Below are 16100 nucleotides of genomic sequence, written 5' to 3'. Positions count from 1 at the left end.
CCTTTTCTCCTTTAGCCTTGATTGCTTGGTTTTTTGTCTCAGCAATGGTAAAAATTAAGCCAGGCCTTGTCAAGTAGTAGTAGTAGTAGAGAGACAGAGAAAAAGAGAACGATCTGAAAGTGCAACCTGATTTCAAGTCTTGTTAGATAGTTACAGAAATCAAGACTGTGTGAAATTGGCAAAGGAAGGAGCACATAGATTAATGGAGTAGAATAGACAACTAAAAAACTGATTTTTGAGAAAGTGCAAATTCAACTCAATGGAGGAAAGATAGCATTTTCAAAAAGTGGACTGAAACAATTTGATGTACATAGGCCAAAGCATTAATCTAAACCTGGCCATCACATTAAAAAAATTTCAAAATGGACCCTAGGTTTACATGTATTACAGGAGGAAATCTTTGGGACTTCAGTTCAGTGAAGAGTTCTTTGATAAGACATCATGAAGGAAAAGTATCAGTGAGCTTGATTTCATCAAAGTTAAAAACTTTGTCTCTGCTAAAGACCTTGAAGAAAAGACAATCTACAAAATGAGAGAAAATATTGCAAACTAAATATCAGACAAAGGACTTCCATATTGGATAAAAAAGTTTTCCAAAAGTTAAAATAAAAAAACATAATTCATTTAAAAAATGGGTGGAAGATGTGAAGAAACATTTAGAAAAAGAGGATACACAGATGGCAAATAAGCACATAAAAACATATCATGCATCATTAGCCATTAGGGAAATTCAAATTAAAACCATAATGAGATATCACTTCACCTGTGTTAGAGTGGCTAATATAAAATACTAAATGCTGGTAAGGATACAGAAGAACTGAATTTCTCTTGCACTGCTGTTGTTATAAAATGGTACAGTCACTCTGGAAAATAATTTTTCAATGACCTAAAAAACTAAACATATTTTTTTCTTTCCCTTCTTTCCTTTTTTCCCCCCATTAAGTTTATTGGTACATTTTAGGTATAAAATAGTTACAGTCATGGGGATCTTGTACCTTTACATGACATACCTTGGTTCTTATTTTTTCCCCATTCCCTGGCCCTCCCTTCACCCACTCCATCTTTCCCTGTTTACAAAGACTTTGTTTCCATGTTTTTACTTTTCTCATATTTTTTTCTTTTCCCTTGTTACCTCTCCACTACTCCCACTTCCTATTACACAATATCAATTATACATTTTGATCCTTATTTACAATTTTAGTTTTTCACACCAGAGATACTATTCAGTATTTACACATGTGTCTTATTAATTTCACTTAAGTGTGTGGCCAGAATGTGCATCCACTTAGCTATAAATAGCTCTAGTTTCTCGTTCTTTATGGCTGAATAGTATTCCATTTTATTTAAAAACAAAACAAAAAAAAAAAAAACCACATCTTTTTTATCCAGTCTCCAGTTGATGGGCAACTGGGCTGCTTCCAGGTTTAAGCTGTTACAAACTGTGCTGCTATGAACATGGGTGAGTATATATCATTATGGTATGATCCTTTTAATTCTTTTGGGAAGATACCTAGCAATGGAATAGCTGGGTCAAATGGGATTCTGCTCCTAGTTGTTTGAGGCATCTCTATATTGATTTCCACAGTGGTTGCCCCAGTCTGCACTCCCACCAATAATGAAGAAGGGTTCATTTTATCCCACAACCCTGCCAGCATTTGTTATTAGTTGATTTCATGATAGCAGCAATTCTTTCTGGGGTGAGGTGGTATCTGGCTGTTGTTTTGATTTGCAACTCTCAAATGACCAGTAATGTTGAACTTTTTTTTATATGTTTATTTGCTGCTTTTACTTGTTTGTCCGAGAAATGCCTGTTCACTTCAGATGCCCATTTTTTAATTGGGTCTTTAATTTGGCGGGGGTCTGTCTTTTTTTTCATTCTTTATGTATTCTAAGTAGTAGACCTTTTTCTGAGGAACAGCTGGTAAAATTGCTTCCCACATTGTAAGTTGTCTTTTAGCTCTTTTGGATTTCCCCTGAAGTGCAGAAGCTTTTTAATAAGATGAGATCCCAGTTGTTCATTCTTTGTGATAGTTTCCATGCTACTGAGGATTTGTTCATAAAGTCTTTTCCTATGCCAATATCAAGAGTATTACCTAACCTAACTTTCAGCAAGTTTAATGTTTCTGTTTTGATATTTAGATCTTTGATCCACTTGGATTTTAGTTTAGTGAATGGTGAAAGATATGGGTCTACTTTTAATCTTTGGCAAGTTGAAAGCCTGTGTTTCCATCACCAAGAGACTATCTTTCATCCAGTGAGGGTGATTGGCTCCTTTGTAAGATGAGGTAGCTGAGTAGTCAGGAGTTGCTCCTACATTTTCTAATCTATTCCACTGATCTTTGGGTCTGTTTCTTTGTCAGCACCATGCTGTCTTTATCACAGTGGCTTTGTAGTATAGTTTCAAGTTGAGGGGATTGTGATACCCCCCTGCCATGTCTCTGTTGCCTAGAATTGCTTTTGCTATTTTTATTTGCTATTTTATTTCCCTTTACAACCCCATTGCCTGATTTTATTTTCTTTACACTTTTGCTTTTGCTATAATCCAAATTAATTTTTGCATTGTTTTCTCTAGTTCTGTGAAATATGTGGAAGTTTCAATAGGGATTGCATTGACTCTGTAAAGCAGTTTTGGAATTATGGATATTTTTGCTATATTCATTCTTCCTACCCAGGAACCAGGGATGTCTTTCCATTTTTTTATATTCTCTTCAATCTCTTTTTTTCAGTGTCATAGTTCTCAATGTAGAGGTCTTTTGCTTCCTTTATTAGATTGATTACTAGATATTTCAATTTGGGGTGTGCTATTGTGAAAGGAATTATTTTGCTAATTTCACTCTCAGTGAGTCTGTTATTTGTGTACAAGAATGCTATAGATTTTTGAGTGTTTACTTTGTATCCAGCTACTGTATTGAACCTGTCAATTAAGTCTAGAAGTCTTTTGGTGGAGTGTTTTGTGTCTTCTATGTAAAGTATCATGTCATCAACAAACAATGACAGTTTAACTTCTTCCTTTCCTAACTTTATTGATTTTATTTCTTTGTCTTGTCTAATTGCTATGGATAATGTTTCCAAAACTATGTTGAACAGGAGTAGTGATAGTGAGCATCCTTGTCTTGTTCCTTCCCCTCATTCCCCCACCTCCTTACTTCCCCTTCCCTGTTGGGCCTTAGGCAAGGGTGGAGGGGTAAAAGGGAGGGAAAGGGAATAGGGAAAAAACAACAACCAAGATATATCTAGTACAGGTACAGATTCCCAATGATGAATGTGATCATAATGTATACCTAAACTGTACCAATAAACAGTGAATTAAAAGAAAAAAACTAAACATGTACCACATGGTCCAGTAATCACACTTCTGGTCATTTTCCCCCAGAGAATAAAAATGTATGTGTCTTCACAAAGTCTGTTCATGTTTGGTTATAATATCTTTATTTGTAAAAACCCCAAACTGGCAACAATCAAAATATCCTTTAGTTAGTAAGAGGTTAAGCACACTACATGGTACCTCTATGCTATAAAATACCACTAGAATACCACTATGGAATACTACTAGAATATAATTTTTTAAAAACTATCTGATTTTACCTCATCCCACTTTCAAAACATTTACGGATTTTCATTATCCCAAAGGTGAAGATATAAGTCTATAGTAGAAGCTTTATTTCTCCTACTTAAAAGTAATCAATTGGAAATCCAAGACAAAAATTGTAGTCATTGAGAACACAACCTTCTACAGTTCTTCCCTACACCATTCCTCATATGAGCCTTTCATTATCATGGCCTAAGAGGACAGGAAAAGCTCCAACCATTATATCCATGTTCCAAATACCTGGATGGAAAAAGAATGAAAGAGAGAGAGAGAGAAAAGAAAGGTATGCCCACCTCCCTTGTATTTAGAATTCCTGAAATACAAACACTGTCATTGGCCAAAACTGTAGTCTCTCAATTGGATACCAGCATGCCTACCTAAAACCATCTTTGTTATTTGAGAGCAGTTAACAAAGCCAAGTTTTATAAGCTGAAGTTTGTACAATTTGGAGTTATGAAGATAGTTCTTTTTGCTAACAGATTTCACAAACATAACTCTATGAACACATGGAGGGGGTGCTCCAAGAGTTTTTTAAAGACTTATAGAAGTGAAGGGCTAAAGAAGTTAGTCTTTTCATCTTGTGGCAAATTTACCTATTTGGGAGGTAAATAGGAACGTCTAACACAGTAGGCCTGTCAGGATAATATCATTTTTAAAAAAATTAATCAAAACTTTCCTTCTGCCTTTTTGTTCCTTCTTTCATAAATCAAAAAATTCAAGTTTAAGTCATTTAAGAGCAAATAACTTAAGATCTTTGAGGCTCAATTTTTCTACCTGAAAAATAGAGATTAATAATACCCACCTGACTGGATTCATGTGCTGGTCAAATGCAATTATGTACTTACTTGAAATTGCTTTACATACCATAAAGCACTGTATCAATAGAAGGAACTATCATTATCCATAACCAAAGGCCCATCCTATGGAAATGCTGAGGCAAGAGGTACAGAAGTGGTAAAAAGAGGTTATTTTTGGAAATAACTGAAACATTTGCCACCTAAAACTATGAGGATGGAGAAATTATTGAGCACTTACTGTGTGTCAGTTTCCGTTCTAGATATTTTAACCCCTGACTAGAAGTCCTTAAATGTATTTAGTGAATCACATTTAATCCTAGGAGTAGGGCTATGAAGCTTGAAGTAGTGAAAAAATGACCGATTTTGTAGAATGAAAATGTCAATGAAAATGAATCACTCTACACATCCCAAATGAGGGAATATATATCATCTAGATTCTTTCAGACTTTCTTGGGTTTAACTTCCGCTGATTTTACAGCCAGCTCATAGCAAAGACAAAGTGCCACCACTTCACCGGTTTTACACTGGCTTGTACACATCCTTCATCACCTTCAACAGAGCACTGCTGCAAAAGGACCCGACTATTGCCCGGTGTCTTGCTGTGTCATTTTAATCACTAAGCCAATCCACAAGTACTTATCAGCTACTTACCTTTGTCAGGTGATATGCTTCCTATCGGGAGAGGAAAAGGTAGCCACCAAGGAATAGAAAGAGGTAAAGAAGGTGAAGAAGTGTAGAGCATAATCTTTATTTTAACAAGCATTACAGTCTTTTCTTCAAATATTCTTCAGAATATCTACTACCATGTTAAGTATCCATAAGAAGAAAATGATAGCTTAATGACTGACTACTTGAACTACTGAGAAACATTCTTTCTTTCTTGATGGCTTTCCCAACATCATCAATTCCTTCACTTTATTATTAAGGCAATTGTATTTTATTATTTACTTACATGCAAAGTGTCAGGTGTGATGTATTGGTTGTATAATGTTTGTGTACTCACAACACCCCACAAAATGCTTGTGATTATTTCTGTTTTTCAGACAAAGAAACTGAGGTTCCATACAATTAAAATAATTGAACTAAAGATACACAAGCTTTTCCGATTTCATTGCCAATGTTCTTATTGGTCAGATCATGTTTGATGGTTAAATGGGAACTCTGAAATCACATGATTTAACTATTTAGTAAGTGTGGGAAAGTGTACTTTTAATAAATTCTATTCTCTAACTTACAAATTGTATCCTTATTACAATCTTAAATCATTCCCACTTTCTGATCTGTTTGTCTTTTTGTCTTTCTGTCCTTCATGGTTCTTTTACTATTAGTGGAGGACATAACTTAGGGTATAAGAGAGAGCCTGAGATCCAAGGAAAATACTAGAAGGAATGATAGATATGTGTAATGGCCTTTGCAGTTCATCCCGCCTATGATTAGTCAGTCATGGTCATTTCATTCCCCTTGTCAATATTTGGTTCAAGAATGGCCAATTCTGATTGAAAACATGAAAAGAAGTCTGCTGAGGAATTCTAGAAAAGGTTTATTTCCTTCTAAGTTGGAGACACAGGCAAAACTGACCCCTCTTCTCCCTCTGGATTTTGTCCTGTGTGGATATACACTAGATCTTGTCCCATACTTGGACTGAAGCAAGTTGTGCGGATAGTTTAAGGTAAAATGCAAGACATTTCGAAAGGTGCTGAGTCACCAAGCCAAACAACTTCAGAGCCCCTCTTACCTCAGACTTCTGTGAGGAGAGAGGATAAGTTTCCTGAGTAAGTCCATTGGAATCAAGAATTCTGTTTGGTAAATCCAAGAGCATCACAACATAAAGATGTAATCACATGGATGGTGTTGTCCAGGTTTGGAAGAAAGCAAGAATTGAAGTAGAAGCCTGCGGGTCTTAGAGAAGACATAAGAAAGAACTTGTAGAGTCACCACACAACCAAATGATTGTTGATGGAGACTTATTTTCCAGACTTCTAAAAATAGGACAGATTCTCATTCTTCTGGAATGTTTCAGTTACTCCTGGAAAAATACAAAGGGAAGGCTAAAATAGCTGACCTCCAAAAGGTCAAAATTTCTGTTTTAGTAACGCCCAGAACCTTGGATTTTTATCCTTTGAGTCTTTCAGTAGTAGATTTCTTGAAATAGTCTTTTTTGAGATTCAAAGACAAAAGAAAACAAGACAGATATTATGGCATTCCTACTATTACATAACCTAGTGCCAAGAAAATATTAAAGTATATTTTACTTAAACACCAGAATTTGACTTTGTAGTATAAATCATTATATCAAACTATTTCAACTCTAAAATAAGATATGCTCCGCTTCCCTCCTCATATCTTATCATAGATGGGTTATTGCTGGGTTATATGAGGCATTTTCTTTAAAAATTGCATTAATAAAATTGTGGAGTCTTCACAGAGTAGCTTTTCTTATATTCCAAGGTACTATCTGTATCTTGGAGAACTTTGACAAGTCCTAAATTAGTTTAATTAAAGTGAGTCAGTGCCGGGCTTCTCATTAGAAACAAGGATGAGCAGAATTTTTTCCTAACGTAAAGAACTACCCACATGAGTCATGATTTTGAGCCCCTGAGGGAAATGGCCTCTGGTGAATCACAAACAGAACAACCACCAGTAGCTGACAATCTAGTAGTATTTGGGTATCCAATATGTTGGCCCCCAAAATGCAGGTAGCAGCCAGGTGAGTAGCTAACTGTGAGTTTTAGGAGGGGCCTAACGGGAAGAGGGACAGGGGCTGAGGAGGGAATACAGAGTCAGAGTGAGAATTGTTAAAGTATAGTAAATAGAGAAATGCAGGCTCATGAAATCTTTGGGGGGTCTCATTTTTTCAATATATGTGTATGGAGCTTCTCCTAAGAATTCAGTGCTATACATGACACTGGGAACATTCAAAATAAATGGCATGATCCCCACTCTTGAAGAATTCATGGTTTAAAGGTGCCATCATACTAATAAAGAGCAGTTGCAATACAAATAGGTGTTATAATTGAGGTACATATGGGAAGTTGTAAGATGGTAGAATGGGCAATTCTTAATCTGTTTAGGGGAAGACTTTTACAGAGGAGTTAATTCTAGAACTGAGACTTGTATATGGAGAAGTGTTCAAAGGTCTAGGTGAGGGAAAAGTATTTCAGTCAGTAGCCCAAAGGAAGTACAGTATATTAGAAGTGATTCATTGAGGTATAGCACAGGCTGTGTGGGAGATAGAGTGGGTGGGGAGGGAGTTCTGTGTGATAAAAAGTCTCAAAAGAAATATTAAGGAGTTAGGATCACCGTCTATGAACAATAGCTGTTGCCTACTTTTAAGCTGCAGTGTGACAGAACAGTGTATTTAGAGAAACAACTCACCCTAGGGATAATATTTAAGCAGAGATTGTGAGAAGCTGGAGCAGGAGGCCAGGGAAACCTGAAAGTCTGCTGTATTTCTAAACTAGGGCGGTGGTCGTGGGCATAAGGAGAAGGAAGCATATTTACAAAATGCACAGGAGAATCCATGGGACTTCTTTCAGCAGGGCCTGTCTCAGCATTTCTCTGTCCTTGAAGCACCTTCTCACTTGTCTTCCACCCCAGGACATTAAACTTGCACCTCGCTCTTCCCCTTTTCAACCTCCTTTGCTGCTTTCTCCTGACCTCTAAATGATAGAGGACATAGGTCTAGTCCTGGGACCTCTTCTCTCTTCATCCTTCTTCTTTGAAGCACTTCATTCTGTTCAGTGCACTGACAACTCCCCACATTCTCTCTAAAGCTTCACCTTTCCCTTCAGGCCCAGTCTAGTGTATTCAAAAGCAGGTTCAACTTCTCAAAGTTGGCCTTGCACAGAAGAACTCTTGGGTTTCTCCCTAACAACTGCATTTCTTCCCTAACTATCATTTCACTAACTATCACCATCCATCCGGTTGCTCAGTGAAGCAAAGAAACCAGAAATAGCACATGTTTAAGTAGAGGAGATTCTTAGGGTTCCTCCCGGTTCATAAGGTTCTTCCCCGTTGTGCAAATCTGGGGGCACACTTGCAACAAAATCTGTGTAACTAGCACCCCTTTTCTTATGCAGTGCAGTTGCTTTACAACACTTCTCTTCATCCTATTTGTCAGAAAAACTGGAGGAAGATGGTCTAACTAAAATTTCATGCCTACTATTTTCTCAAAATGTCTTCTTTCATACTAGTAAGTGACAGATTCCCATGACAGATTCCAAAATCACTGAATTTATAGCTGTACTTCATAAAAACTGAAACTTCCACTACTAGTGGTTAGCCAGTAATTTATACTGAGTTTTGCTAAGGACTATAATATAGGACTCTGCTTGTGTTGGCATTTCAATAAATACTGAAAGATGAGCTTATATATCCCAAGCCATAATCACCTTGTGTTAATAAGAAATATCTTTTCACCTTTCCACATATTGTTCCTATTGATTACCATTCAGTGTTTTTTCATCCAGAGTTTGCCTCCCCATTACTATGAAAGTTTATAGTCACCTTATCTGTAATAAAGCCACCGTTTTGGAAAATGCAAACATTAAAAATACTTATTAAACTCACAGGTGTAAGCAAAAACATGCCATGCCATATGATTTATTGGCTAGTGACACAGCATTGTTTAGTGCAGCACTGTCTACCTTAGGAGTCAGTCTAACGCACATTTATACCTCAACACCAGCTCTAAAGACTGCTTGCGCGACCTAAACAAGTTAATCTGTGAAGCAAGTCCCTCCTCTGAAAATCAAATCAAAATCATAGAATTGCTGTACAGATTAAATGAGGTTAATATATGCAAAATACCTAGAATCTAATGGATATTAATGAATGATCGCAATTTTGCTGTTTTATTATTGTTTCTTTTCTCTGCATGATTTGGGATGTGCAGCCTACCTAATAAATCAGAAGTGGTTTCATCACAGTTAATCTTCATAGAACATTTTATCCTGGAGCACTTAGATGGAAAAACATAATTAAACTCCAGCTTTCAGTGTGCAGATTTTGTGATTTGTTTTCAAGAGAAGAAGGCAAGCATGACTCAGGAATTAATCTGAATGTGTGAGTTGCTTCCAGTCTGAGAATGAATCTACACAGGAAATAGAAAGTGAGCAAGCATCCAGTGAATTTAGAGGCACCACACTGCTTCCAAGATGTTTTTAAAAAATGTGTGTGTCCATTTGGGCTCTTTTCTCCATCCTTCCTGAAGAGTAGGGACAGCATATGCTTCAGAGCAGAGCATGCTCCACTTCTCAGAACACAGGGAGCACTTCAGGGTGAGAAATAAAACTGGCCCCTTTGAAAGGGACAAAAGCTACCTAGAACACAGTTTTGCATCAGGAAGTTCTGAACAACGCTGATGCAAAACTTCCCTATTAACCTAACATTTCAAAGTGGCTGGTTCAGATTGGAAGTAATTTCAACACATCACCTTTTTCACAACAAGAAACAACAAGGCATAGTTCCTATCATTTTGCCTGTTACAAATTTTGCTGGGATTTCCAAACCAGAACATAGAATCATTTTGCTTCTTGGTTCAGTCATATTTCAATTGGAATTCAGGCAAATTCCACTTGGTAGGACTGGTTGTTGCTGATGAGCCAACAGAAAACATTCAGAGTTTATTGCACCACCCTTTTCCATAAAATAGGTGGTACACAGGGGCTTTCATAATCATCATGCCTGGGCTACAGGGAGAGAAAGAAATGACAATATACATCTATAGTTGATCTTCACTATTCCAGACCCATACTCAAAGGGTTGCCCTGACACCTCCACAAGTGATATGATTTCCAGTAGAACACCCAACTCTGAAGCACTCAGGTTGGAGTGTTAGAAGAGGAAGAAACATAACAAGAGCAACAACCACCACAAATGGTGGTGCAGTTTTAAAGGTTTTAAATTCTTATGGAAAATCCAAAATGTGACTTCATTTCTACCAAAGTAAAAAAATTTAATAACTACTGGTTTCTAAAATCCCGCAAAGATAGAATTAACATTTGTGAGGAGACATGGCATTTCCCAGTTGTCATGACAACCCCATACCTCTTGGCTTGCACACCTATTCAGGTGTTGTACTACTTTAGAATTTGACATGCAAGCTGACAAAAAGACTTGGAGATCTGGAAAGATCTACCTGTTCTATCAATTAATTATCATATAAATGTGCAGAATGCTCACTCACAAGGGAAATGTTCACCCAAACAGTGGTCTCTATAGAGATGCCATTCCCAAGGCAGCACTACCAAAAATAAGGGTTTATTTATTGAAAAAGGTCAGAAGGGGATTTCTGTTAAGCAGGTGTTGACTGGGCATCCATAAATGGAAATTCTCTCCTGGCTTGTTTACTAAGTTTTCATTAGTGTCCAGATGAACTGAAAATTATTTCATGTATTTTTCGACTAAGAGATGGTATTAAAATTAATAATCAGACTGCAAAATGTAGAAAAGAAAGGAAATAACAAGGGGCTTCTAGACAGAGCTTTATTTTTCGGATGAGGAAACTGAATGAGCTGGGAAGCAGAGGACTAGTTCAGACCACTGCACTAACCAGGGTTAAGGGGAATCTATGATCCTCCCAGCAGCCAAGCCAAGGTCATCATGCCCTCAGCTTCAGCTGTGTCTTGCAGGATCACTTCCAAATACTTGAACTGATAAAGAGAACTTCCGTAAATAGAAACTTACAAAATGTTAAGGAAATATAGAATAACTCCTGTCTTTCACTTGTGTAATTTGCTCTGCTTTGCTTGTTTCTTAGGACAGCAATACCAAAGGTTTCATCATGAACTACAAACTTTGAAGGCACGTAGCCCCAGTTTAAAATGTTATAAGATTAACAGATGCTGGAGGTGCTTAGCTGCATCCCCAGGGTGAGACCAGATGTTCAGACTAAGATAACTGCCATACCTTACAAGCAAAGTACACTTAGATCCTAAACTCTAAACTTCCTCTAAGTCACATGACTATAAAAGAGTTAAGAGGAAGGGAATGTCACCAGTCATGTCTTCCTAACCCCAACCCCCACTTTTGTGGGCTAGAATAGCTGATGAGGTGGATCCTAAAGATAAACATCCTAACCACAAAGAAGATGCTACACTTGGGTTAAAATTAAATTGTCTTTTGACCATGATTGTATATCTGTGATGGGAACTGAGAGAACTGGACTGTCTTATCAAACTACCTAAAATGAGGTCGTGATTGTAAAACTCCTATGAAAGGTAGATTGTAACCCAGCCCTTGGTTAGTCATATGGCACAACTCGTGGTGCAGGTCAACCCTTTGCTGTCAAAGTAAAAGTTCTTGTTTCACCCACTTCTGTGTCTTTGTGTGTCACTTACCAGTTCCTTTTGCAACAGAATAAAAGCTGCAGATAAGGAACTTCCAGTCCTATTTAAGAATGAATAATTGGGCCAGGGATTTAGCTCAGTGGTTCCACCACCTGCCTCACAAGTGCAAGGTCCTGAGTTCAATCCCAGGTACAAAAAAAAAAAAGAAAGAAAGAAAGAAGAATCACCCAGAAAAAAGTCCTTTTCTTTGATTCATTTAGAGAAATTAAAACTGACTCTGAACAGTGACAAGTTTTCCTAAGTTCAAATGTGAGTTCAGTGAGTTCAGCCTCCTTCCAGTTATTATAAACATAGAAGGATGAATGTGTAACATGAATAATTAAACAAGATTTACATGGAAAGAAATGTTTTACCATATAATTTGAATTATTAAAACATAATTTTCTTCTTAATTCAAGCCCTAACCCAAATCATTTGTAGCTGACATGGAAGATTTTTCCACGAAAAAGATTTTATCTGTACTTTTTTTTGTTCCTAACCTAATGGCTAGGAACTTGTTAATTAGGAAGAAAAAATAATACCAGCTGCCTGTCATCTCCTCTTACTTGAAAGATTCTCTCTGTACTTTCTTTTAATAAAAATTCTTCTGATAAAAATTTTAGACAATTCAGTAAACAGAAAGACCTTCAGTATCCTAGTAAAAATTTTATCTTGGTTTCAGGTGTTTGTATGTATTTCATTATTTCTGTATCCAAACTTCTTAAGTGTGAAGATTTTAAGACAATAATGATTCTATCTAAAGACGCTAATTTCCCTTACAAGAAACATAATGTTATAGTTGTCAATTTAAAGTTGGAACTTCTGAGAAGATCTTATAACTTAATTGGATATCTCTTAAGGCAAAGATTTATTGAAGCTTTATTTTTGTTATGACTAGTACTTAAGAGCATACATCAAACAGAAAAGAAAAGATTACACGTGGCAAAAAGTGGAGGAAAGAAAGAAAACAAAGGAGAAGGGACACAAAAATGTATTGGATTCTTGTTACAAGGTAAAGCACAGATGTAGATAGATGAGCCCTTTACATACCATGGAGAATATTTAAGATCTGGGAAGGCCATTCAGCATCCCTCATATTTTGCGGGAGAATCCTCCAGCTTTTTTAGTAGTGTTAAGAGAGAAGCCCTCTTCCTACTACAGCCTGACAGGCCAGTCTCTCCTTCCTCCTGCCCTCATAGCTAAAATACACTCATGTGTCTTAGACTCAGCTAATTAAGCGCTCACCCTCAGGATTTGTTATTTGAGGCAGACAAGTGCTGGAAAACACTCTCTGGGAAAATGAAGTGACGTAAAACCCAGCAGCCGTGATTTGTAGTGTTTGCCAATTTTTCATAGTATAAATAACTCCTACTATGGCTGACTTCAAACTACAAACTCTTCAACATCCAGGATACAAAATTCCTAAATGTGTAACAGTTGTCCCTCATGAGCAGGTTTAACTCAATTTCAGTGCTCCAAGGAGAGGCAATGATGCTGGGAAGAGGCCCGGGCATCGGTATCTGACAGAGCCGGCAGCAGCAGGAGCAGGAACTAGGGTGGGGAATGGGCAGAGGTGGAGACAGTGGGGCCATCCCAACTAACCATTCCTAGTGGTGAGTTTGACTTTCTTTTCTTTTCCCTGACTTCTCTTAACACCTGCTCATTTTCTGACTCTGGTTGTTTTACTGTCCTATCAATTCTGTGAGCACCTCAAAAGCTTCCTTTTCCTAATTCTTTTTTCTGCTTCAGTAAGCCAGAATTTATTTCTAATGAAGCAACAAAAAACCATAATACTCTTTTAATTAAGCATAATGATAAGTCTGTGAGTAAGGTCCTATGATTATTGCCTTCAGGTTACAGAGGAGGAAATGAAACTCAGAGAAGCTAAAGGACTTGCCTAAGGTCACACACAGCTAATAAGTAACATAACTTAGATATGATTTCGCTTATTGCAAATTTCCTTTCACAGGCCATATTTCTCCTCTGCATGTCTACTACTGATGGCATGTCATTGGTTTCTGTTTCTGTTAAGCTGCGTTACTCTTGGAACATTACTTGGGACATCAAAAATTTAAGTAAAATACAGAACTTTGCAAATAATCCTTGTTCTCTAGAGCAAACAGAATAACAAGGAGATATCCATTTATAAAGAGAAGTTGATTTCCTTTTTGTAGTCTATCTCAAAAGTAATTTCCCTACTTTAGTAAATCACAGTTCAGAGCTTTTAGTCTTTAACTTGAAGAGAATTCCCTGGTGTTGTGGGGCAACTGAACAAGCAGTTTTCCCCCTGTGGATTCTCTTGCTTGTATAATTTTAGCCACAACAATAATGTCTTCTAAGTGTGTCTTGCTCTAGCTTTAATATTCAGCACTGTGCAGACAGAAATATTCATCTGTATACCTTTATCATAGTAGTAATTGTAGAAGGAGTAAGAAAATGTGAATAATGAGCTTAAGGAATATAAACAGTTTGATAGGTAAAGCAGCAAGTCCTGATCTACTACAGCTAGCTTGTTCTATTGGTCAAAGTTCTTAGTTTCAAATAACATAATTTACTCTAATTATTTGAGGCAGAAGAGATTTATTAAAGAATATTAGAAAGCTCTGGAAGAATAGACAAAGTTACCAGGGACAGCTCCCAGAACCAGACCATAGGACAGGCCAGTAATACACTGGCTGCTCCCATTCATTTTAAAACTACTCAAATTTTTCTTTGATCAGGAGGTTGCTTCTACCATTATTATCCCAAGAAATACCCCATCTTGGCCACCGTACCGCCAGCAACCCAGATGCCCCAGTGCCCTGCCAGTTCTCGTGAGTAGTTTACTTCCAGATCAGTTTCATGAATGAGAACATCTAAGGCACACACGTCTGCATCTGAAGAGCAAGGAAGATTGGAAAACCTTTGGAAGTTCTCAATAGGTGGAGAAATATTACACTGTGAATAATATATTCAAAATATGTGAGGGCCAGGGATTTAGCTCAGTGGTTCCACCACCTGTCTCACAAGTGCAAGGTACTGAGTTCGATCTCCGGTGCCAAAAAACAAAACAAAAACACCGACAAAATATGTGAGAACATCCATTTACTCTCCCAAATGACACTACTTTTCCATAAGCCAGGAGAGGGTTGCTTCTAGCTGTATTTCCTGGCAGTTTCATGGATATATTGTTTGGGTCATGCATTTTCATGTGCAGAACTGCTTTTACATACCTCAACTCCTTTTACAGTCAATTCTTAAAGAAAGAAACTAAGTGAGAGGTAGACAGAAATGATTGTCCTCTGCCTCTGACCTTTTTATAGCAGTCCATTCTTCTGAATAATAATAAGTATCTTTCCCACCCCCAGATATTTACATCATAAGTGGCCCCACTCTGGGAGGTTCTATCCCTTTCTATTGGTGAGGGCAGAATGGAATCTAGGTTCCTTCTCAGTTCCCACAGTGCAGTGATAGTGAAACTTTTAGAGACCCAAGTGCCCAAACTGGAACTCAAAACTGACTTATTTACCTTATAGTGTCAACACTGCAATTAAACCTGAATAGTAAGGTTTTAGTTTAGAAAAAAACAACTCGTACATTAACATTTTTTGTCTTATAAGAAAAAACAATAAGAGAACTTTCAATAATACACAAACAGCTTTTATTGAAAGGCAAAGTTTGCATTTGGCGTGCTTTTGCACAATTACTGTAATGTGATTTTTACTGCTGTATTCATGCTGATAATTCGTCAAACTTTGGCTCATAGTTCATTAATTTAAGAGCAACACATGCAACACTAAGGTCGTGTGCGAATCTGCTTCTTGTATCAGATTTGATATATCCAAGCTGAAAACAGCTGCTTAAAAGTGTAAGATGATAGAAACAAAGCAAGAAAAGAAATTGCAAGTATTTTCATTGACAAAATTATTTGGAGAGAATTCCATGCTGTAGGGATTTCATTTTCAGCCCTTCCAATAGTGCTGTCCCTTCTCCTCCCTTCACACTCTGTCTTCTCTCTCTTCTCATGTGTTGCATGCAGGTCATAGACATTCTTTTCCCAGACAGAGCTTTCTTGGAATCCCACTAGCTCCATTTCTAGTTTTCCAAAATCTAACCATTGTAAGCAGGAACGATCAAGTTCTGCAAATTTGGCTTTATCTCGTGAAGAAAATACAGGGTTGGCTCCATCTTACAGAACTGTAAAGACCTGTTACTGTACTAAAATTCTCCTCTGCAGCTGCTACAATGTTAGAATTTACCTTGTAGATTTTCTGATAGCTTGTAGGACTGTCTGCAAAGGTTGTAAAGTTTTTAAAACGTGTTTTAAGATTTGAACACTATGTTAAAGTGTTTGTAGGTCTGCGATCACCCGGCGGCGTGCGCGCGAGCTCCCGGCCTGCGCGGGAG

The 16100-nt window shown here is 37.3% G+C and overlaps 1 long non-coding RNA gene and 1 pseudogene across 1 annotated transcript in view; one reads left to right on the top strand and one right to left on the bottom strand.

Annotated features, from left to right (window-relative positions):
- The window catches only part of LOC117286136, a 29357-nt gene extending 23041 nt beyond the window's left edge, over nucleotides 1-6316 (bottom strand). Inside the window, exon 1 of the long non-coding RNA XR_004517239.1 lies at nucleotides 6122-6316. This is a non-coding gene — a long non-coding RNA (uncharacterized LOC117286136). The remainder of the gene's footprint in view (nucleotides 1-6121) is intronic.
- Nucleotides 6317-7061: 745 nt separating this feature from the next.
- LOC104872207 overlaps nucleotides 7062-16100 on the top strand; it is a 23486-nt pseudogene continuing 14447 nt past the window's right edge.

Source organism: Fukomys damarensis, unplaced genomic scaffold, assembly GCF_012274545.1.
Source record: "Fukomys damarensis isolate Sample0158 unplaced genomic scaffold, DMR_v1.0_HiC HiC_scaffold_15, whole genome shotgun sequence".
Classification (NCBI taxonomy): domain Eukaryota; kingdom Metazoa; phylum Chordata; class Mammalia; order Rodentia; family Bathyergidae; genus Fukomys; species Fukomys damarensis.
Note: the sequence above shows the minus strand (reverse complement) of the source record. Positions and strands in the feature narration are given on the sequence as shown.